This window comes from Bactrocera tryoni, chromosome 1 (genome assembly GCF_016617805.1).
Source record: "Bactrocera tryoni isolate S06 chromosome 1, CSIRO_BtryS06_freeze2, whole genome shotgun sequence".
NCBI classification, from domain to species: Eukaryota; Metazoa; Arthropoda; class Insecta; order Diptera; family Tephritidae; genus Bactrocera; species Bactrocera tryoni.
In genome coordinates this window covers 78,452,392-78,476,918 of record NC_052499.1, presented here as the reverse complement: position 1 = coordinate 78,476,918, position 24,527 = coordinate 78,452,392, and the positions used below count along the sequence as shown (strand labels likewise).

Sequence of the window (24,527 nt, the reverse complement as noted above, 5' to 3'; positions counted from 1 at the left end):
CGCTTATTAGTGACTGTAGCGAAAATAACCGTTAATTAAATAAGTGCATGCTTAATGCGCAGCTCAAATGTTAACACACAGTTTGAACTTTGCGCAGTTAAATTACAATAAAAGAGCATTAAAAATACGAAAAAAACAATAACAACACCAAAGGCATGTAATTGCTGCTGCGTCTGCGCAGTTGACTTTAGTGACAACGCCGTTTGCTGCCAAACTTTGTTTACTAAACACACACACACATTCGCGTGCGCTTATTTATTGTGCGCGCGCACTCAAGACCACAAATTGATTACCTCGAAAATTGAACTTTTGTCCGCGTTGCGTCGCCTTTCATGTCATTTAACTTCAACTAAGTAAGTAATTGCGTCTGTTGTTGCGCGACTAATTGTTGTCATCTTGTCATTGTGCCGCAAATAAAAGCTGTCGAAATTCTCACATAAATCTTGATGCCTGGCAAAACCAATAACCAATTTTTCGGCCATTCCTTGTGGCCAACAACAGCATCAGCAACAACAGCATGATCATCAGCAGTGTTGGCGGCGTCGTCAGAAAGGTCAAAATCTTAACACAAAACACATGTCTGGTTATTCTCAATGGAAGATTTACAAATTAAATATATGCTACACATTTTTTTAAATGAATCTTTTTTTACTTGTTGTTGCTTTACTACAAACTCTTTCAAGGTTCAAGCGCATGCGCTGTCAGCGTAACAATGTTTATTTGTTGGCGTTGAATATTGTCAATGCTGCAATAATGCACAGCTATGTGCGCTTGTTTGTTAGTTTGTTGTGGGGCTGTTGGAAAACAGGAAGCAGAATGTTGCGTATACGCCAAGCTGGCACGTGAGCGTATGTATTACGCTGGTGAGCGACCTTAGAAAGTCGCTGTTGTCAAATTAGTGGCATATTTATGGACAGACATATAATATTTAATTACTGCTCACGCTCGTACAGAAAAAAATTAACTACGAATTTGCTTTGTACTATATATTGGTGTAATGCGGTGCTATGAAAGTATTGAAGTTACACTTTAATTAGTTTTAAACATACTAAAAAACGTTAGCTTTGACTGCAGCGAAGCTGTAAATCCTTTAACAGTTGCATTTCTAAAAGCATACAGGGTACAAAACGATCTTCCACTTGATTTGGATGGACCAGTTTGTACGATAGCTATAAGCTATAGTGATCCGTTCTGAACTTGTTTGGAGATTGTCCCGCTGTCTTACACAATAACATGTACTACAAAATTTCATGAATATATCTTCTCAAATAAAAAATTTGTACATATAAGTACTTGATTCCGATCGTGCAGTTCAGTTTATAAGACAACTATTTTATAGTTGTGCAATCTGAACAATTTCTACAGATATTGTAGCGATTTTTTAAGTAATCATTTTGCAAACTTCATGAAGATATCTTAACAAATAAAATTATTGTTTATTAAAGATTATATCTCTAAAATATTGCCACGGGTTTGCGACTTTACTTAAGCATTAACTAAAGTGGCGCCTGGATGTAGGCAGTGTTTTGTGAAATATTTAATTACTTTCGTTGAGGGAAAGTCGCCGTATGCGAAGCGAAAGGTACAGAAAAAGGAATGACTTGGGCTAAGCCTTTATGGTTTTAGTTTCAGCTTTATTAGAAATAATAGTAAAGACATTGTCATTTATGTATGTTTTTCGTTTTTAATAAAGAAATTTAAATTTTGTTGTAAAAACGAGGCTATTACAAGTCTTTTTACAATTCACGAATCTTTAACTTTAGTAAAACGACTCTCTTTATAACATACAACACGGATAGAGATATCTATGATCTATAGTATTGAATGAAGAATGAGCGGTGTAAAATATTATACTTTAACAAATGTTGTCGTAAAAAAAAATCGTGGAATTAAGTTCGTGCAACTTGTGCATATAGACTCAACTCAAAATGGTTCACTGGCTTAGATGTGATACTAAATTCTTTATATTTTCTTATACGACATTTGGGCTCAAAATGCTAATGGGACTAATAAGATACTGACAGAAGCATAAGATGAGCTCAGCATTCTTGTTGGTTTTTCAATTCAATGTTTGAAAAGGGATTGAAATATTTCAAAATATTGAATTTTCAGCTAAATTTATGCAAACTAGAGATTTTTCTTAATATTTTTAAAATGCAGGGTAGTCAAAAAACTAACGTATCAAAATTTATGGGTTAAAAATTACATATACACTACTTGAGCAAAAAACAGTAAGACCGGGTCGTAAGTATAGATCCAAGACTCATAAGTAGTAATAATACGTTTCATGACAGCCTGGTAGGCAGAAAGCATTGTTTAAGAGACGTTAACGCGACGCTGTTATCGAAAAAATTGAGTGATTTTAGAACCATTCATGCTTTCACTTTTCTTAGGCTCAAATGATCTTTCAAAATGGTTTTCACTGATCCTGAAGAGATTCCAACGATGCCAGTAAGATCTTTCACTGTTTATTGTCCATTTTCAAGCACCAATTGCTTTATTTTATTGACATGTTGTTCATCAGTTGATGTTGATTGCCGTCCTGGACGTGAATCGATGTCTACGCGTTCTCGACCCTCTTAGAATAATTTTTACCAATCGAAAGCACTTGCTCGCGACAAACAGTTATCACTGAAGGTCTTTTCCAACATTCTGAACGTTTCGGCGTCATAAATTTGATTCCGCACACAAAATTTAATGGAAATTCTTTGTTAAAGAATTTCACTCATCGCAAAAATCGCCTCGCCGAATGCACTCTATGTACTTCAGAGAGACAAACGTATACTTACGGTACTTTATATGACATTTAGCATAGATATCACTGATAGTCATATAGTTAGAAACAACATATTTCGACGAATGGATTTCCGCGCGAAATGTAAATTTAAAAGTCTTACTATTTTTTGCCCAAAATTGTAGAAAAGTAGAAAATTTCTCTGCTGCAAGGCAGGCCTTTGGCTTAATTTTGGAGGGTGTCGTTGAGCATTCATAATTTCCTTTATAAATAAGTCGCAAAAAAATGCTCTCCATTACAAATTTTAAACCATTTAAGCTAAAATTTCTTATTAATTCCAAATCATGGCTATAAACTAAAAGATATTTAGGAGCGGTAGCGGTGTCTACGTCAATAACCAAAGAAAGAAGTCATGGTAAACTTTCAGTTAAAAAAATGCGCTTAAAATATGAATAACCTCAAATTTATTTTAGAAATTTTATAGAAAATTAAATTCATTTAAATTTTTTTTTTTCTTCAAATTAATTAATTTACTTTTCAACAACAACAAACAACGCGCTTCATGCAACTTAACTTAACTCTACTAAACGCCAACTTTAAACTAGTTAACAGAGCAACAAATACAAATTTGCCTAATGTTAACAGGTCCAAAAGTGGTTTGCCAAAATCAAAGCTGATTTAAGTCAATTTTTTTCGCTAAAACATTTCAAAGCGCCAAACCAAGAAATGCTGACAACAACTATGCGAGCAGTCGTGAAACTACGAGATTGCAACACCAAACATTTTGTATTTTGCAATTAAAAATATATATACAAATGCTAACATGCGTTTCATTATAGATGTGTAGCATGTGAACAAAGTGCTGCGCGCATGCGCGTTAGACCCAATTCCGCTAGCGCATCCAAATAAGACCAAAGGCCCACTAACTTGTCCGCTGCCTATGTTTGGTGGGTGGTCAGTTCACGGTTAAACTGAAACTGAATGGTGACAAAACAAAACGAAAGCAACAAAAATAAAAAAAAAAAATAAAAAACGAAAAAAATGTAACAAAGCAAATAAAAAACGGTAAAAACGCCAACACCAAAAATGACAGCGCTATTAGTAATAGAAAGAAGCGCCAGCAAAGTCGAAAAGCTGCTTTGGTTTTTGCAATAAAACATTGTAAAATCGCTGCCAACAACAAGCAGCAAAGTGAAGACGCTTACGCGCATCGTGTGCCAACAACACTTGCCATAACAACAAAAACTGTGGCAGTTTCTGTGGCAAAATTTGTAAACCAAATTTGTTTTTTTTTTTTTGTTTTGCTTTTGAGCCTTCTCCATTTTTGGCAAACAATCAATACATTTTAGGCCAAAAGCGCACCTTTTACTCGCCGCTCGCCGCTCGTCACTCGCTGTCGTTTGGCTTTGCGCCGGCGCTGTTTAACCTTCGTTGTGATTTGGTTAATAGCTTGGCAGTTGGCTGATGGGCGCAAAGTGACATTTAAAACCGATGTTGTTGTTGTTGTTGTTGTTGATGATGATGATTTCAACGCTTTTGTAACAACATGAACCAGGAATCATTATGCGCAAATGCCAATGCCTACATATTTATGGTATTTAATATCAATGACGGCTTTATTTCACCTGTTGTGCCGGCGCTTTTGACCTCTCTTCATTACCTCTGACTATTCGTAGTTTAGACGACGACGACCTTGACTTAATTTTTATTAGTTTCTTTTGCAAAATGTGTTGTGACTATATAATACCATCCGGCTGTTATTTGTTCATAGGCAATAAATTGTCATACTTATACAAATTAACGGAACTTATGTCATATGACATACTTGTATGTATCAGCATCACAATATGTTGAGTAATAGCATTAAGTCTAAGGAAATAATTTAATGTTGTAGAAAAATTAATAATAGACCTAATTTGGGGTTAAGAAAGTTATTAAATTTTTGAAAAAATGTTATTCGAATTATACTGTATCTAATTTTACTTTTTATTTAATTAAATTTTTTTTTCAATTCTTTACAATTATTATAATTTTATTTTGTTCTCCTTCTATTCTTAAAAATTTTAATTTGTTATCTTTAAATTGAGATTTGTGAAGATTTTTAATTGTTCAAGTGTGATTTGTAGAAAAAAATATTTTTTATTTCCTTAGCTTTTAAGCAGGTGGCAACCTACTCTAATACATCTTGCAACTATAAAATTTTTAAAATTATTTTTTTTATAATTCGTATTGTTATACATCAGCTATATACATACATATATCTATTATATAATATCTATATATAATATATTTGAGTTTTAAAAAAGGTGGCAGCATTTATAATTGCTTTATGGAGTAAAAAATATTTTCTAAAAAGTTTCTATTAATATCTAAATGGTAAAAATTCTGAGCAGATTTAAATGTAAATTTTTTTGTATAATTTTTTGACTGATGGCAACTCTTTTTTATGATCTGAGTCTGATTTTTTTTTTTGAGAAATTAAGATCTTTTCGTGAACGGAGAATTTTATTTAATAATTCGTGTAATTTTATTACTTTTTCAACAGGGCATTGAATTGTAAAACAAGTGGCAACACTCACAATTAAATTTTGGATTAAAAAGTATTTTCTAACACGTTATGTGTATGTACATATGTACATATATGCTAAGAATTAAAAGTTTGTTTAAGTTAAATTTTTTTGACAAGTGGCAACTCTTTTTATGTTCTAATGTAAATAGCTATACAACCTTAAATCAGTTTTATATTTCCATTTATAATATGGCATTCGATATTTAAACAGGTGGCAACACTCATAATTAATTGTTTGATCAAAAAAGTACTAAGTCTAACACGTTACAATTAGTATACTGTATGTATGTACATATGTATGTATATGGTAAAAATTCGAAGTAGTTTCTTTACTTAAACTTTTTTGTCAGGTGGCAACTCTCTTTTGTGTTCTAACGTAAATAAATATAAATCTTGTAAAATGTTTGACTTAATTATTTACTATTCTAAAAAACCTCAAAACATTTGTATAACCCTATAATTAATAACACAGGCGTACGAAACATAACCTTAAAACCCTTTGTGGTAAAATCAAGATTAGCACATATGTTGAGAAAATATGCTTTAATTATTAGAAAAGAAACACAAACTAACATAATAAAGTCTCAGAACAAACAGACACATTTATTCCGCAAATGTGCTGGTAAAAACTGTTAATTTTATGCTTTAATCCATTGTTTTATGGACTGCACTCATTTCCGCGCTTTTATTCTCATTGCCTTGTCCACCTTGTACACTAATGTTTAGTAGTTCTATGTAATTTGCTAAATGCTAAGATTGTCACTGTAAATATTTAGAATATTAAACTGCTGGTTGAACAATTAATGAGAATTATGTGAATTCGCTTTTTATCACAGCGCATAAATACATAACCATAACCCGCCTTTCACAATTAAAGTTGTGACACATTTTTACGACGGGTCATTAACTGTAAAATATTTCATAATTATTTCACTTGATATTACAAAACTGAAAGTTACGAGATTGTGATTTGCTTGCATAATATCTTTGAGAATGTCACAGTTGTGAGTTAGGAAAATAACATAAAGGAGAAAGGAATCGTTCGGCAGTTGTAACCATGGAAAGAATTTCAAATTGAAACGGAGTTATGAACTAGAATACAAAGTGTGTTGCTGTAGTACAAGCAACACGGTTTTCTTCCGCTTTCCTCGTCGCCTACTCGCCTACAAACATCGCGTTTGGACTTCCGCAAAATCTTTCTCTTGAATACCCCTAAAGCCGACTCATCAGATGATGTTATTGTCCATACCTCTGCACCGGACGGAGGACGGGAATTATGAAGGACGTGTAGAGTTTGGTTTTTTTTTGTCTAGAGAGGAGTTTACTTTTCAATTGTCTACTCAGTACAAAGTAGCATCAGCCGACAATAATGATTCTGCGTTTGATTTCAAGACGATGTAGTTTGTGTTAATGCTGCTTCCAAGATAGACGAAATTATCTACGACTTCAAAGTTATGATTCTCAACAGTGCGTGCGAGCCAAATCGAGAATGCGATAACTGTTTCTTTATGATAGGAGATATTTCGTTTTATCCTTGTTCACAACCAGTTCACAACCAATCATCGGGCATACTTTTATCCGACTATTTCTTGCAAAGAAGCTGACGCATGCACCTTGTCAGTTCTTTGCCGTCGCATTTAAATAGCTCGCCCGGTAATCCATCTGCCCCTGCTGCTTTGTTGTTCTTCAGGCGAGTAATTGCTATTCGAACATCATCATAGTCGGGTAATGGAAAATCAATTCAATCGTCATTGATTGGAGAATCGGGTTGGCCCTCTCCACGTGTTGTACTTTCACTGTCGTTCAGCAGGCTGGAGAAATATTTCATCCATAACTTCATTATGCTCTGAACATTACCCACTAGATCATCACTTTGGATCCTACAAGAGTATGCCTTGTTAACTTCCGTTAGTCGTCGCACTTTTTCGTAGAATTTTCGAGCATTATTCCTGTCGGCCAGATTCTCAAGCTCTTCATACTCACATATTTTGGCCTCTTTTTTTTCTCGCTTCCCTTGTCAACTCTCGGTATCTATCCCAACCCGCTCCTGTTCTGTCAGATCGTAACACTGCATTCTGCTTTCCACTGCAAAAAGACAGTCCTCATCGTACCAGCTATTCTTTCGGACTTTGGGTTTGGTTGCAGCTGTACGTAATGTACTTAAAATACCGTCCCACAGTTCCCTTAAACCGAGTTTCTGATGAGTGCTCTCGCTGTCAGTTGTGATAGTAGCTCCTCGCCAACATATCTACCTTGTATTTGTTGACGCGCGATTTGCTGCACAGAGGCAGACACGTATCTTCGCTATAACAATATAGTGGTCGGAGTAGATGTTAGGTCCTCGGAGCTTACGCAAGTCAAGGGCACTGGGGACATGCCATAGGCATATATTGTCTTTGGTGCGGATTATGGCTAGACGCTCATCCACCGAAATGAATGCCAGAACTCGACGACTTAGCCTTTCTCCCATTAAAAATGCCACACGGAGTTCCTGCTCCTTTATATGGCTGCTTTAATAAATGTCACAAGGACCTACTCGTATCCGTCCTTGTTCCATCCATCACAGTTCTTGGACGGTCCCGATTTAGGGACCAGACATTTCAGTTCTTTAAAATTATACAGGTGTCCTTATTGCATTTGCTTTAATTACTATCAAAAGTGGGGTCTTTCATCCCATGTTTATTTAATTGGAAAACAAAATAAATTTTTATAAACGCCGCTGTTTTATTGATTTTAGGCTTTCTTCGAACGTAGTTTATTGTATGAACAATAACTTTCAGTAGTTAAATGTTTATACGGTTTCAATAACGAAGAATCCCGTGGTTTTCTAAGTAGGCAAGTCCCTTCATTTGTAAGTTCAGCGATGTTAAATCGCGTGATCCTAGAGACCACGCCACGAGATGATGCGCTCACCAAAAGTTTCATTCAATAAGTAGATTGTTTGGGACTTGTTTAACGTGCAGCGCAATCTTGTTCGTCCCAAGAGTCGCCCACATCATCATATTCCAATTCAGGACCGTCTAAGCAATGGCTTGTGGATTACCATTACTCCAAAAGTGACAATTTTGTTAATTAACATACCCATTCAACCAAAAGTAAGCTTAATGGCTGAAAGAAAATGAAAAGAGCCGTTCAAATTTTAAAACGATTGATTCAGTAGTAACTTTGCGAGTTGCAGAAAAGTTTTTTAAACTATCATACTAGGTGTGCTGCTGAAGATTTGAGATCCAAACCTAAGAGGTTACTAAAATATGTTTTTTCGCAGAAAAATAATTTCTTCATCAAGTGGAGAAGAGCAAAGTCATTCCGTTTGCGTCCGGGTTCACATCGCAGGATTGCAAAGCAAGTATAAATTCCGCGGTTCACTACGCTTCAAAGCTTGGAGAATCAAAGACTGCTAATACAAAGTGCATTGTGCAAAGCTCTTTATATGCCTTTTCTATTCCATGCTAATAAAAAAGTATACGCATCGAGATTTTAAATTTTTAAATTAAGTGTTGTTAGCACTACACTGACGTCTAGACTCTGAAAGGAGTCACTGAAGCCAAACCAGCGCATTTGAGTCACCAACAAAGCCTCTTCAAGGCACAACTTTATGAATGAAATCATAATCAATATTTATATTGTTTATTAAGCTGACGCATTTTTACTAAATCCAGTTAACGGATAACCAATTATGAGCAGTCAGTGAATTCATCTCGAATATCGACGTCACAATTTGCGCAAAATGTTTGTATGTATGTGTGCTGATGTACAAATTGAGTACTTAAACGCTGGGCTGTCATAGGCAAGCGTATAGAAAGTGCAAGTGGATGTATGACTATCTAAGTACATACATGCAAGTATATATGTACATATGTGCGCCTTTAAGTATGCATGTATGTTAGTGCGGTATGTGTGCGTACTCAGATTGGTCGGAATCAGTGGCAAATTGGCCGGTGCGTTGCTGTGCTGGCCGCTTAGCGCTTTAAAATATGCATGAGACAACCTAATTTGTCAAGACAGAACAACAACAAATAGCTGTAGGTCACATGACGTTTATTGCCCTTACGTCAAACGCAAGCAGTGGCACAACAATGCGTCAACACGTCAACGCGTCAGTGCAGCAATGCGTCAATTTGCCCGAAATTGTCTTGTCGCCATATGGGAGCGCGCATACGATTACATATCTATGTATGTATATATGTATGTATGTATGGATATATACATGTATGCATGCATATACATATGTGTGCATATTCATGGAAGTGTGTAATTGCAATTTTTGTGATTGAAATTACGAAATTTCTACGCCGATTTCTAGTATTAAATATTTATGCAACTACATGAGTGTGTGTGTATGTATATTCGTACTACATGTTGTGCACCAAATGTTGCCCCTGCGTAAACTTTTATTAACCACTTTTTAGGAAGCAAAAATCAATTTGTGTTAAGGGCAACCCTATGTACGTGTGTGTATGTGTATGGCTGTGTTGTTATTATACCATGTACAGGGTGTATCACATTTGCCATAAAGTTTGCAACACCCAGAAGGAAATTTTAGCGAACCTACAAAGTATCTACATATATCGGCTTTATGGGAGATATCAATCTCAAAAACTGGCGACCAAATTTTTATGATCATTGAAAAACTTTGCCTTAAAAATTTCTGTCTCGAAGTCGGTTTTATACCCACATACTCTTACGCCAAGCTGTTCAGAGTGATTTGTAGAACATTTACCATATTCGCATTTTTCCCGTTTTTTTTGGCTCGCTGTAAATCAGCTATTTTCTTCTCTTTGAGAGCACTCATTATCAACTCGGTATAAGGGAACTGTGGGACGGCATTTCAAGCTCCTTATGTACTCGTACAGCTGCAAATGAAATCATTCGTATTCGGAAAAGGCAAAAGAACGGCTGGTACGATGAACAGTGTCGTATCGCAGTGCAAACAGACTGCCTACCTCGCAACGTTACGATCAACCACAACACGTGCGGGATGGGATAGATACCGAGCGTTGAAGAGGGAAGCCAGACGCATTTGCAGACAGAAAAAGAAAGAGACCGAAGTGGTTGAGCATGAAGAGCTTAACAAGCTGGCCGACAGGGGTAATGCTCGAAAATTATTTGTATGAAAAGATGCGACGACTAACAGAAGGTTTCAATACCAGACCAAACTCTTATAAAACCTCCAAAGGTGATATAGTGACTGATGCCCAGATCATACTGAAATTAATGGAGGGAACTCTTCTCCAACTTGCTGAATGGCAGTGAAAGCATAACAGCAGGAGATAGTAAGCCCGATTTCCCAATTGATGACGATGTAGCGGACGATCCATTGACCAACTAAGAAGTTCGAATAGCAATTATCCGTCAAAAGGACAACGAAGCGGCGGGGGCCAATGGATCGCCTGCCGAACTATTCAAAGTCGCCGGTTAAGAATTGATAAGGATGAAAAGCATGCCGGATGATTGGATCCTAAACATGCTCTGTCCAATCCATAAAAAAGGGGACACAACAATCAATAAACATTAAGCCTCCTAAATATCGCATATAAGGTTCTATCGAGCGTATTGTGTGGAAGATTAAAGGCCACCGTCAACAAACTTATAGGAACTTATCAGTGTGGCCTTAGTCTTATTCACCATGCTCCCCATCTTGGAAAAGACCCGTGAAAGAGAATCGACACTCACCACCTCTTCATCGATTTCAAAGCTGCTTTTGACAGCACGAAAAGAAGCTGCTTTTAAGCCGCGATGTCTGAATTTGGTATCCCCGCAAAACTAATACGGCTATATAAACTGACGTTGAGCAACAAAGCCCAGTCAGGATCGGGAAGGACTTCTCCGATCCGTTCGAAGTCGTAGATAATTTTGTCTATCTTGGAACCAGTATTAACAGCAACTATAATATCAGCCTCGAAATCCAACGCAGAAGAACTCTTGCCAACAGATGCTACTTCGCACGAGTAGGCAATTGAGAAGTAAAGTTCTCTCTCGACGAACAAAAACCAAACTTTATATGGCACTTATTATTCCCGTCATGCTATATGGTGCAGAGGCGTGGAATATAACGACATCTAATGTGTCGACGTTACGAGTTTTCGAGAGATAGGTTCTGCGGAAGATTTATAGTCCTTTGCGAATACCGCAGTCAATGGAACAATGAGCTGTACGAAGACATTGACATAGCACAGCGGCTATGCTGGCTTAGTCATGTCGTCCGAATGGATGAAAGCACTCCAGCTCTGAGAATATTCGATGCAATACCCGCCGGGGGAATCAGAGGAAGTTGAAGACCTCTACTCCGTTGGAGAGACCAGGTGGAGAAGGACCTAGCTACTCTTGGAATCTCCAATTGACGCCAAACAGCGAAAAGGAAGAACGACTGGGGCGTTGCTGTAAGCTTGAGCTCAAGCAGTGTCTATGCCAATAAAGAAAGAAAAAATGGTATAAACTCCGCCAATAAAGAAAGAAGCCATACAAACTGATCGATAAAAAGCAAGATGAATATCCTTTTTTACTTTTTCATGGCACAAAAACTGCACATGTGAAGGGTATAATAGCTTCATTTAACGTTTTTTCTTGTTCTTCTTCTTTTTTGTTTTATTTCCATTTGAATTTTTCGGTATTGTTTTTGGCAAATCTTTGTATGCATATTGTCGAAATCGAATATTTCAGCTATGTAATAAAATACAAACAAGCACACATGTTTGTTGTTGTTATTGTTGTAAACATACACGCTAAGCAAATATTTGCAGTTGAACTTGGACTTATTTGTTGGTAAGCAAAAGACATCACATTTTGGAGGTGTGTTTGTGTACTTACCGATGTGTGCTTAAGCGCAAACGCGCAAACCCACAAACACCACACACACACATACATACGTACGTGCATACAGAGGCATGTAAATAATGTGTATTGAATGGCTGGCCGAAATGATTTTAATATGCGATGGACACGTTTATTTTGACATTGTAAAACCAAAGAATGTGATCAAATAGCAATAAAGAAAACGACAACGCACACACACACATACATACACATATAGACAACACGTCTATACACACACATATACATACATGTGTGCGAACAGGTAGTTATGCGCTTATGTAATAAACACTCGGCGCTGCTTGTGGGTAATTTTCGATCGCTGGTATCGAGCACCACCAACCGACACCACCGCCAACCGCTTGGCAAACATGCATGCGGGTGTGTGTGTGCTTGCTGCGCTGCTCTGCTCTGCTCTGCACATCGGCGGTCAATTTATGTGTGTCGTCGCTGATGGTTTGAGGACGTGAGGATTTTGTAAGTTTCGGAATTCAAATGCACAGCGCCAATTGCATGTAAGAGCACTAAAAATTTATCAACAACAACAACAACAACAAAAAATATGAAGAAAAAATACACTATTTACATGTAATTGCGCGCTTCGGCCGTTGAGAAATTAATAAGCCTGAGCTTTTTTTCAATTAATTTTTTTCTTGATTTTTGTTTTTTTTGTGTTGTTTTGTGACTATTAGTTGTTGCATTGGCATTTGCAATTATCATTTTGGCCGGTGGCTCATGTTGACAGTGAAACTATCGAAATTTATGGCTTTCGGAATAACAATTAGAAATATGTACTCGCATTACTATTGGCCGCCGCATGTAATGAAACCAAGGGCATGTGCAGAATATGATTTTATTGGCTCGTCGCTAAATGATTTCATGAGTAGCATTGACATGAAAATTTAATTAAAAAAAATTAATTAACGAATTTTGTACGTAAATGCTTACATATGTTAGTCATTTTATTAGCAGCCTCTAATGCCTTAGTTAGAGAATATGTGAAACATATTGATGTACTCGTATGATTTCTCATAAATCTATTTATGACAGCGATACATTACAGCATTGTAGGCACGTTGTAGTTTCAGAAAACCAACCATGGTTTTAAAAAAGCAGATATTTTAACGTGAGAATTTTCGTTTGAAAATTATAGTCCTGTTCGGCTCTTAAGTTAAAACTCACAAATAAAATGGTCTCCGTATGAGAACTGGATTTTAGTCGTTCGATTTCAATGGCAGTTACATGCTACAGTGGTCTTGTCGAAACAATTTGTTTGGATATTATAGAATTTCATTGCATATTATGATATGCGAAGTTTATTGAAGATATCTTGTGAAATAAAAAAGTATACCATACAAGAACTCGATTTTGAGCGCTTCGTTTGCATGACAGCTGTATGTATGTGCTTTTGTCGTCCGATCCAAAAAATTTTCCACATATTATAGCCATGACTTGGGTAATAATCTATATAAAATTTCACGAAAATATCTTGTCAAATAAAAAGTTTTCAATATTAGAACTTAAAGGGTTAGGGGTAGTCAGGTGTAGTAGGAGGCACGAAAAAATTAGAATTTTCAGTATTTTTTTTTGCTATTAAATGGTGTTATTTTACAAAAGTAGTAATAGGGCATTATTATAGAATGTGTTGACTTGATGTCACGAAATTTCAAAACAAAAAATTTAATTTCCAAAGTCATAATTGTTTGTGTTGACCCAGTTCCAAAAAAGCTACTTGCGGTGACAACAATAAGTTCTGGAGATTAATCTAAAATCAATCGGACAAAAAGAATTAGTTTTATAAATAGATAAACTCGAGCCTGATCGAAGGAGTTTTTTTTTCAAAAATTAACAAAATGGCGGCCTCAGGAAATTTTTGTCTAAATTTTTGGGAAAAAATCAACAATTAATTAGTCTTAAAAAATCGAAATTTTTTAAAACAAAAATCCTTCGATCAGGCCTGAGTTTATTATGTATTCTAAAAGCTGTACAAATTTCTTTAAAATCTACTCAGCGGTTTTCGAGTTACAGTTGTCACCAGTTCAAAAAACATAGTTTTGAGAAAAACGCGCTTAAAGTTTCACACTAGCGCTTTGAAGTGCCCGAGCGCTCTTTGTTATTTATCGAATAACACAAAAACTAATTATCGGATCAACGTGAAATTTTCAGAGAATATTTTTAAGATATTACACTTAACGAAAATGCAAAAAAATTAATTTTTTTGAAAATTAATGCTGATCGTTCAGTATGCTATAGTATCTTGATCTGAATAGTTTCTTCGCATATTGCACCGTTGACTTAGATAATATTGTCTGCCAAATTTGGCGAAGATATCTCGTTTAAACAAAAAAAAGTTGTCCATACAAGCACTTGATTTCCAAAGTTGAATTTGTATGGCAGCTATATACTATAATATATATTTTTCTAAACAAAATTAATTTAAACGTAAAAATTGTAAATATTTTTATTACCTACAACTTCGCTTTAAACCTTTTTCCATAGGTCTTATAGTTTTTTCCTCAAATCAATATAAACCGTTTTAGAACAACGACTTTCCCTACATTTGGGCTAATTGACTAATTTTATCAAAGTCGCACACTAACTAATGGACTAACTTGATTTCGTCCATTTTCACACTGTGAAATAAGAATGTTAAAGTAATAAAAAGTACCAAGTTTGCTTGAAATCGGTCGGGCGGGTCTCGAGATACATATGTATGTGGTTTCACCTAAAAGTGGGCGGTGCCACTTATACCATATCAAGTATAAAATTTAATGCCTCTGAAGTTTTTAGTTACCGATTTTTCGCGCTTTTGGTTAATTGTAAAAGTATCGTTATATGGGAAGTAGACGAGATTATCTTTCGTTTTCATCCATTTTTACACTGCAGAGGTGTTTAAGAGATTTATCTTTAGCGAATTTAGTTAATGTGATTTTTTCAAAAATTTTATTTCACAATACTTCAGCTTAATTTGATGCTTAGTGATGGAATCTTATATTATATGTGTTCTATATGGTACTTATAACCGTTAGGTGTACAAAACTATTTTACTCTGTTGCAACATGTTGCACGTGTATACAAAAATATTTTTAATTTATGTCGTGTTGTTGTATAATATAATGGTTTTTGCTTTCTCTTTTCAGGTAAACTACAACAAAAATTCTAAAATACACACTTTAAATTTGCTTATCAAATTTTTATATTCATAAGCAAACCGATTTTCCGGTATGTATTTTTAACAAATTACAATGATCTATTTATTAAACTTAGCAGTCTAGTTCTTCTAAAATTTTTATCGAAAGCCTCTGAGTAAAAAAATATGCGTTTACTGCTTTATTTAAATTTTCTACAAATTAATAATGTGGTGACTATATTCAGAAGATTCGAATAGTGAAAACGAATGTAGCGCATGCGTGGATGATAATGAGAAGCTGAAACGTTATCCTAGCGAATGCACAGTCTTCAGCTGGCTGAGAAGGGTTATGTTTCTTACATTGCTTCCAATGCTCCAACTTAATAAACATTGGGGAGCCTTGGTTTGGAGAATCATTTTTTTTTACCAAATCTACTGAGTTGCTGGATAAGATTATAAACGTCTTTTGAAGCACCGCGATCGTATGTTTTCAGCATTTCTTTACACCAATCCACACGAGCCTTTTTTTGAGCGATTGTCAAATTGTGCGGGATCCAACGAGAACAAACCTTTTTTTACGTTTTTTACGGCCAGGTGTTCATGCAATATCGAATGTAAGCTGGTGGGAGAAATGCATAGGCATGCCTCTATCTGAAGGTATGTTACATGACGGTCTTGCATTAACAGTTCACTTACGGCATCGATGTTTTCTGGCAAAACGGCTGTTTTTGGACGACCTTCACGGAATTCGTCTTTGAGCGAGCGTCGGCCACGATTGAATTCGTTGTACCAGTTTTTCACAGTGCTTTAGGATGGTGCTTCATAGCCATACAAAGATTTTAGTCCATCGATGCACTCTTGTCGTGATAATCCACGTCGAAAGTTGTGAAAAATGATCGCACGAAAATGTTTACGAGTTATTCCATTTTTTGGCCGAGATGATTTTTTTAATTCCCTGTAAATAAAACAATTCACGATTAAATGACAAAACGTTCGGAGTGATGTTATGCTAAAAAATGTCAGACTTTCCAATGGAAATGTCAGATTGTACCTGGCAACACTTCGTGTTGCCCTAGGCCAGAATATATATAGCAGCCCTCGTCAAACGCCTTAACGGCTGCTAACCATTAGCGAAAACCAACAGGATATCTACAGAGCGCCAAACTACAAGTCCAGTGTGGCCCATGCTATTACAAGTGCCAAAATGATATTTGTTGTTTGAACGGATACTGCTTTAGTGACGCTTCCTTTCTCTCCCATGTGCTTTAGCCATGATATTTCTTGTCAACAACATTTGGGCGAGCAAAACCAGCAAACAGCAGAAACCAAAACAAAAACAATACAAATACAATTCAAAAACTTTAGCGAAGATAAGCAGTCACTCTCTCCCTTGCGTTAGCGCATTCTCTGTCGCTCACTCTTTCACAGCAGCGATGACATCGATGGGTCCGCGATGACATAATAGCACCGTTGTAATAATAAGGTGTGTATGTTCACACACACTCATCTGCTATACACACAAACTTATATTCAAAAGTATGGAAAGCACAGAAACTTAAATGAAATATGGAAGTAATGCGGTGAGCAAACAAAAGATCAAACTGAAAAAGCGAAAACATTTTAAATAAATGTACAAAATCTCACGAGCAGAGGTAATGTACGATAAGATACACGTACAAACAATTTTTGTTGAGGGGACAAAAAATAAATACAACAAGTGCAAACAAGCGTTGATATCCAAACACAACAACCTTACCAGTGGGCCATTCGCAGCAAAGAGCGCCTACAGCAGAGACGGTGCGCTGAAAGAGCGCTGTGTCAAGCTAAGAGCGCCGGTGTGAGTATTTGGAATTGCTCCACATGTACGTTGAAACTGTGCCAATTACACAATTCCGCTGCCGCCAATATGCCACATGGTTTATTTGAAAAATAGGCACAGTGTGTTCGAAAATTGTACGCAAGTGTGGTAGTCTGTTGGTAAAGTTTTAAAAAAAAAATTAAAAATAAGGGATGTTGATTATAAAGGGTAATCCATTTCGATGTTTCCTATTTATTTAAAAGAAAAAAACACAGAAACTTCGAATTTAATGGTGAATAATTATTATAATCGGCCTGATTCGAAGCTAAATTGTCCACATAGACTTTAGGTTTTACATATGCCCATAGGAAAAAGTCTAACGGTGTGATATCGCACGATCTTGGTGGCCAATCGATCGACCAAAACGTGAAATTATCTGCTCGCCAAAGTGTTCTCTCAATAAATCCATTGACTGATGCGATGTGAGGAAGTGGCGCCGTCTTTTTGTTGTTACGGAGACGATGCTGTATCAGTTCGTGTAGCATAACAAAGCGAAAGATGCACCTCGCTCTGGTCGAACTTTCGTTTAAATTTTTTTTCATTTTTATAGATTTTAAGTTCCGGCTCTACATTTACTATCTTGAACAAAATCTTTGACAGAAAACTTATCCTACAAAGTTTTTGTGCACCTGTACGTATTTATTTTGCACATAGCACATACATATTTACATATTTACATTCCAACAAGACAATATATTTATATATTTATAGATAGGTCTTGTGTTGGATTGCTCGTAAATATGTCGATACTACTTTTCTTCATGTTTTTGCTATCACACGACTCACCAAAGCAAAAAATATTGCTTTGCAGCTTATGCCGTTAAAGAGAGTATGATTCGAAGAGCGTTAAATGTTTGCTACATGCGCTCTTACTTGCTTATAATTGTTTTGCGGCGTTTTCCAACACTGTGCCCACTAAAAGAATCTCCAGCACTAGCGCTTTGCTTAGCACACGGCAAATGCCAAACATAGAGGGAGGGTGTGCGACCCGCAATGAGAGCGCATAACGGTGGTGCAATGCACGTTTGCAAGGCAGTAAGAGGCAAAGCTGCGCAAAGGTAACTAATTAGAAACGAAATGTTCGCATGCACCCTTGGTGACTGTGCGGCCTGCGAATTGACATGCCTACTTCGTATAATATTCCTGCATTATCTTCCGTTCAGGGGTAATGGTTATTTACCTTATTTATATTTGATGTTTACGCAGTTTTTTCAACGGGCATGCCAATGTACACACCGCTCAGCGGTTGCGTTACCTTCATTCACCGCATTAGGGGCTGAGCAGCTCTGCATTCAGCATTTTGGCGCTCTTTCGTTCTCTAAAAGCACCTATCTGAATTTTACGAATTTATTGTCCAAACGTGCGTGTATATGCTAAAGCTCCTAAGTTCGTAGCGGCTGCGGTTTCCCAATTTTTGCACCAGTTTGGTGTAGGTATCGCGGCCGCTACTAACTCTCTCGTTATCCATCGATACAAGGCAAAGTGCTCCGTCGTCAGCGACGTCGTCGTGGTCGGCGCAAGTGAACGTCGGCTGGCTGGCAAAATTGACGGTGACGGGTTCACGTTCTCTTCACCGAACGCATATACTTCAGTTTGATTTTCGCTTTGGGTAGTGCCTGTCCAATTGACATACACACGCGAAAAAGTTAGCTGCTGATTTACGTTGAACGGTGTAAAGTTATTTTGTTATTTTTTTGCCAAGTGAACTCAGTCAGAATCACTTTGTTTAACCAGCAAAATCCAATGCGGACGGATAAATAAAATACTACTCGGTAAAGTGGAAACGGTGGTGAAAATATTGCGGCATCGAATACGCAAAGCATTGAGTTAATTGGAAAGTTAATTTTTTTTTTAGTGAAAAGCAAAAACAAATGACAAAAAACAGCACACATTTCTTATTGCAAGAACACCAATATTTTTTCGTTTCGTTTCGGTTGGTTTTCGGTTAAAGCTTCTTCGGTTTTTCATGTGCGAAGATATAAACTGCAAATGTGCGAAAAAAAACAACTTCAGTTATGAAATATTCAGTTGAGCGTTTATAGTAAATATCTAGACGCCCAAACCAGCGTACGAATAAGCACATAGCAGCGCAGCTGTCAGACTTGATAGTGGAAAGTGGCAGCAGCGGCTGTTGGAGAGGAAAAACAAGCAGAACCAGACTAACCTACTAGAAAAGAAGGCGCGTGTGCGGAAAGCGTGTAAAAAAGTAAGAAAAACCTCACTAATGATAAGTTGCTGTTGTGTTTTTTTTCGTTTTTTTGTTTTCATTTTGACTTGAATGTAAATAAGGCCTACGAACGTTGCAAAAAGAGACATTAGTAAGGATCCAGCGTCAACTCGAAATGTTGGCATGGCGCACATGTGACACGGAATTGTGAAAATAAACACGAACGTGGAGTAAAGTAAAATAAAAAAGGCAAATTTACTGCCATGAATGAAATTACATGCGTTTCTAATATTGTTTTTTAACAAATTTATTAATGCTTAGAAAAAAAAATATAATAAAAAAATTAAATAAGAAATAAATAAAAAATTTAATAACAAACAGAATAAATTAAATTAAAAAAAAAAATAAAACCGAAAACAACCAACACACATTATTTTGATATCGAATAAAAAAAAATATTTTTGCCTTAAAAACTAACAACTATATACTTATGAGTATACGTATATTTGACTAAATAATATCAAATATAAAAACTAAATAAAATAATAGAAAAAACAAAAAAAAAAAAAATTAAATTACTATATATACAAGAAATTAAAATAAAAAAGTATACAACAAAACAATAACAAAAATAATTTAAAACAAAAAATATTTGTTTTCTAAAATATATTAATAACTGACTGAATAATATTAAAAATAAATATTTGTTTCGTAAAAGAATTTGTTTTCTAAAAAATATTAATAACTCATAAATAAAACAAAAAATATTAACTAAAAATTAAGTAAAATAATATTCGAAAATACAATAAATTAAAATAGGAAATTAATAAAAAATAATAAACAAAAAAGTGTTTTCTCGAACTTAAAAAGTTGATAATTGTTTGGCAAAAAAACAATATTATATCATATGATACTAAAACAAAAGGAATAATTATAAAAAATTTAATCAAACAATATTATTTAAAATACCATACATTGAAATGAGAAAAAAACTATACAAAACACAAACAATAACAAATATAATTTTAATGTCAAACATAAAAAAAGAAAAATTGGTTGATTAAAAAATATTAATAAATCATATTATATTAAAATTAAAAAATAATTATTATAGAAAAATTAAATAAATTAACATAAAATAAAATGATACAACCTAGAATGTATTAAAAAATTACAAGAATTCTACTAAAAAAAAAAAAAAAAATAATTTTTATATTTTTTATAAATAAAGAAATATTTGTTTACTAAAAACTAATAAAAATACCTTTTATTATTAAAAAATATATATTTTAGAAACATCAAATATAATGTCGCACTTAAAAATTAATATTTGTTTACTAAAAACTAATAATAAATTAGGTTATAATAAAAAAAATTATAAACATTATATACATACATATGTATAATAACATAAAAAAATAATTTTGCTTAAAACAGTAAAAAATATAAATAATTCAAAAATAATAATGAAAAATATTAATTTGTATGTCGAAGTTAAAAATAAATATTTGCTTACCAAAAAGCTAATAATAAAAAAGTTTATAATAAAAAAATATTTTATAAACATTAAATAATATAAAGTAAAATTAGATTATATTATTTAAAGGGCAGTGAAGGAAAATAAAAATAATTAAAAAATAATAATTTTTATATCCAACTTAAAAATAAATCTTTGTTTACTAAAAAACTAATAATAAATCATATTTTTATGAAAAATAATTTTAATAAGCATTAAGTAAAATAATATTACTCAAAATACAGTGAATTAATAAAAAAAAATAAATATTACTTTACTAAAAAACTAATAAGAACTCATATTTAAAAAAAAATTTAATAAGCATTAAGTAAAATAATAAAACTTACAATACATAAAGAAATAAAATCAAATCGAAAACAATAAAGAAATTACATTGGTATCGAGTTTTGAAAATATATAATTGCTTAAAAAATATATTAAGAACTTTTATTTAATACGAAAACTTAAAAATATGTAAACGATAGCAATATGCTAAGGGCATTAATATACTAAATAATTGGAAATTAATATTAAAATAATAAAAAAATACTAAGATATTTCATCAACAAAAATATACTGAATGATTAAAAAGACACTAAACACTAAAAAAATAAATAAATTCAAAGGAAGTTAGAAATTAATTTAATTAATAGCTGGCACTAATATAGTAAACAAACAAAAAAAAAACAAATTCTTTTAAAATATTGAAGATATCGAGAATAGATAAGCACACTTAACTTGATAGCAAATGTCTTCCTGCTTATGTCAATTGTTCACCACGTTTCAAGTGGAAGTGAAATGAATAGAACGTGTCCCATAAGGAAACCACACCGATATTTAAGCAAATCGATTTGTCAGTCAAGTCGTGAAGCAGAATAAAGTGACAAAAGTATCTACGACGAGATTAAGTTGACACATGTCGACATTAAATGGCAAAATATCAATAACCACAAAAATACATACATACATACAAGTATGTACGTGCGTTGTGACGTTATTATTTATAAACGTTCTTTTGCTGGAGTGTGTGTGTGCCAGCTAATAAATATAAATGCCAACCTGAGTGGCTTTGCTCTTCATTTCACTTGCGAAGCAAACAAGGATTCATTTTAATTTGCTAAATCATCGCCAGATCAAGCAGACGTGACTTAATGAAATTTGTGGCAGGAGTTGTTGCAGGAGAAAAATTTAATTCAAACCCAAGGCAGCTAATAAATGCGAAATAATCTATGCACAAGCCACGTTTATATATATAAATACCTATTTTGTGTATATATTCTTCAATATAATCAACCTCTGCAAATATTAGTAAGGCCACCCAAACTTTTTTGTTTTGCAAATGCGGCAATTTATTGACACGGAGCTTGTGAAGATATCAAAATCATCGAATTTTCTGTCAACAACGTACCAAAGTCCTCACCAAACAAAAAACAAGAAACTCACCTACATAATACACTCTCTCTAACCAAACTCCTGCGCTCTATTGATTTCGTTGACTTTCCACCAAAGCATATACTAACAAATATTTGCGCAGACAGCAAGTGAATCCCAAAGTTAAGGCAACATTGTTTCAATGGCGTTAGAGCGTATGTGCAGTGGAGAGAGTGGATGTGTGAAAGTCTTACCAGACAAGTGTGACTGCATTGTTGGAGTGTAGTCTCACATGCTCTTTATGTTTTTTTCTGTAAACCTAATAAACCTGCTGCATTGTGACACAAAGTTTCTTAAAGTAATGTAATCGGCAATGAGTTGATAAGAAGTGATATTTACCCACGACTTGAAGATATACTAACTACGTGAGATTAGGGAGAATGTTGATAAGAAACCATGTGCTGTGCGATATGATGCAATGATTGTTTAAATTTATGGATAGCAGATTATTAAAGTAATTTATTGTATTTTTTACTTTTAAATATTATTAGTAATAAAATTTAATTAATCATCGTTCCATTAATCGGAAGTGAAATATATTTGTGTAAGCAAATTTGCTAAGATCTAGGAATTAACTTAGGGTTAGGAAACTCGGTTTTCTTTTTGGAATCCAAATCGAGCGCCCAACGACTAGCAACAATCCCATAATATGTATTGGAGTACCAAAATTATTTAAAAAAAATTTCTTATTTTTAAATTTATGTGCCTTAATCTCACTGTTTCGAACCTTAAGAGGTTAGTAGGATAATCTTAAAAAAAAAAAATTTTTTTTGCATTTTCTGTTCCTTAGAATTAATGTAGAAACCCACTTTACCATTGGAAGTTTTCGAAAAAGGCCCATAAATAATAATACCGCTCGCCGTTCGGAGCGCTCGGAGTGCACACCTCAAATTTTAAACGCGTTTTTGTTAAAACACACTTTTTTAAACTGGCGGACATGATTTCGATCGAACTACTCAACCGGCTGGCTATCGTCCCTACTAGATTCATAATTTTTTATAATTTATTGACAATGTTATGACAAAATTTATGTAAAAAACATGGGGAAAAATTAAAAAAAAAATTACTTTCTTATTTATTACATTTTTTTCATGATTCTAGTAGGGACGATAACCATTCACGTACTTTTTAAGAATAAATTGGGACTTTGTGTTTCAGATGATCCAAACATGAGAAATCGTGTCCGCCAGCGAAAAAAACGCATCTCATTCACCCAGCCATTTCTCCGACAGATGCCATCAAAAAATTCTGAAAAAATTTGTTTATACATACACTCCACGATATGCCTCATGATACGTGAAAAAAGTTCTATTGTAGAATAAAAACTTCTATGAAAAATGAAAATATCAAAAAACAGGCCAGATTACCCTACTGACCCCTTAAGGCAGTTTCTAAAGCTTTTTTGACAGTTTTTGACATTTGGTTTTTCTTTCCTCAATGCGCCGAAATATAGGCAATATTTGCTATGTGTTATCATAATTAACCCAAAGGCTGGACGTTAGAGGGTTACACTGGCTGACGCCACACCGTACTCCTACTTAGATCTACTGGTCAGATTGAGATTCAAGTTAGTTCGAGTTTTTCCGAAGTGTAAGAGAGTCTCTTGTACGTTGAAGTGCCTTAATCACGAAGACAAGTTCGAGATAACGTTGGATAGAAGAAGGGCGATGTCCCAGCATCATTCTTATGCCTACCTGCCATGTGTCATCTATAAAAATACCCACCCGACTCGTATGTGTTACCACTAAGTTGTGATCTATGAGTAGGCCAACAACCGTTACGCAGTCTTTGCGCGACCAAGTGAGCAAAAAGTATGCGAGGGAAACCTCGCAGCAATTGCACTTGACGATCCTGCATGTTTTTAAACATTCTATCCCAACTTGAATCGTCTGTATGCTCTTATGGCCTGGAAACCAGTTTATACGCAGCCGCTTTCAGCACTGCTTTTCAGGACGTTGCACCGTTAAAATATTTCTCTTAGTTAGTATTATTTTAGTATTTTAATGTAGTATACATCAGTACAGGTTCCAGTAGACAAAGTTGTCATCTATGGGATTTTCCCAAAGAATTATTATCTTTTTTATCTCGGCTTAAACAAATTTCTAACCACAAAAATTTTGAATGGGCCGAAGATAATAGTTCAGAGCTTGGTAATTTATTTCTAGTATTTACTATTGCCTATAAGTACTCACTATTATTGTCTTATCACTACTGACATCACCAAATTAGTGGAAATTCTCAAAAACGCGTTTCATACACGTGACCTAAATCTATATGTATATGTATGTTTATATTGCGCGGAAATATTTTTG

At 34.6% G+C, this 24,527-nt stretch overlaps 1 protein-coding gene across 5 annotated transcripts in view; it reads left to right on the top strand.

Moving 5' to 3' along the window:
* Positions 1-24,527, top strand: part of LOC120768081 (elongation of very long chain fatty acids protein AAEL008004) — a 142,396-nt gene that overhangs the window by 22,334 nt on the left and 95,535 nt on the right. For 2 of the 5 annotated variants that reach the window (XM_040094639.1, XM_040094631.1), the window contains exon 1: positions 18,693-19,307. The exons of 2 other annotated variants lie outside the window; for them this stretch is intronic. The gene's annotated coding sequence lies outside the window, so the exon portion shown is untranslated. Of the gene's footprint in view, positions 1-15,312; positions 15,336-18,692; positions 19,308-24,527 lie in introns of those variants that run through there. One more of the 5 variants, XM_040094648.1, reaches the window with a different exon arrangement.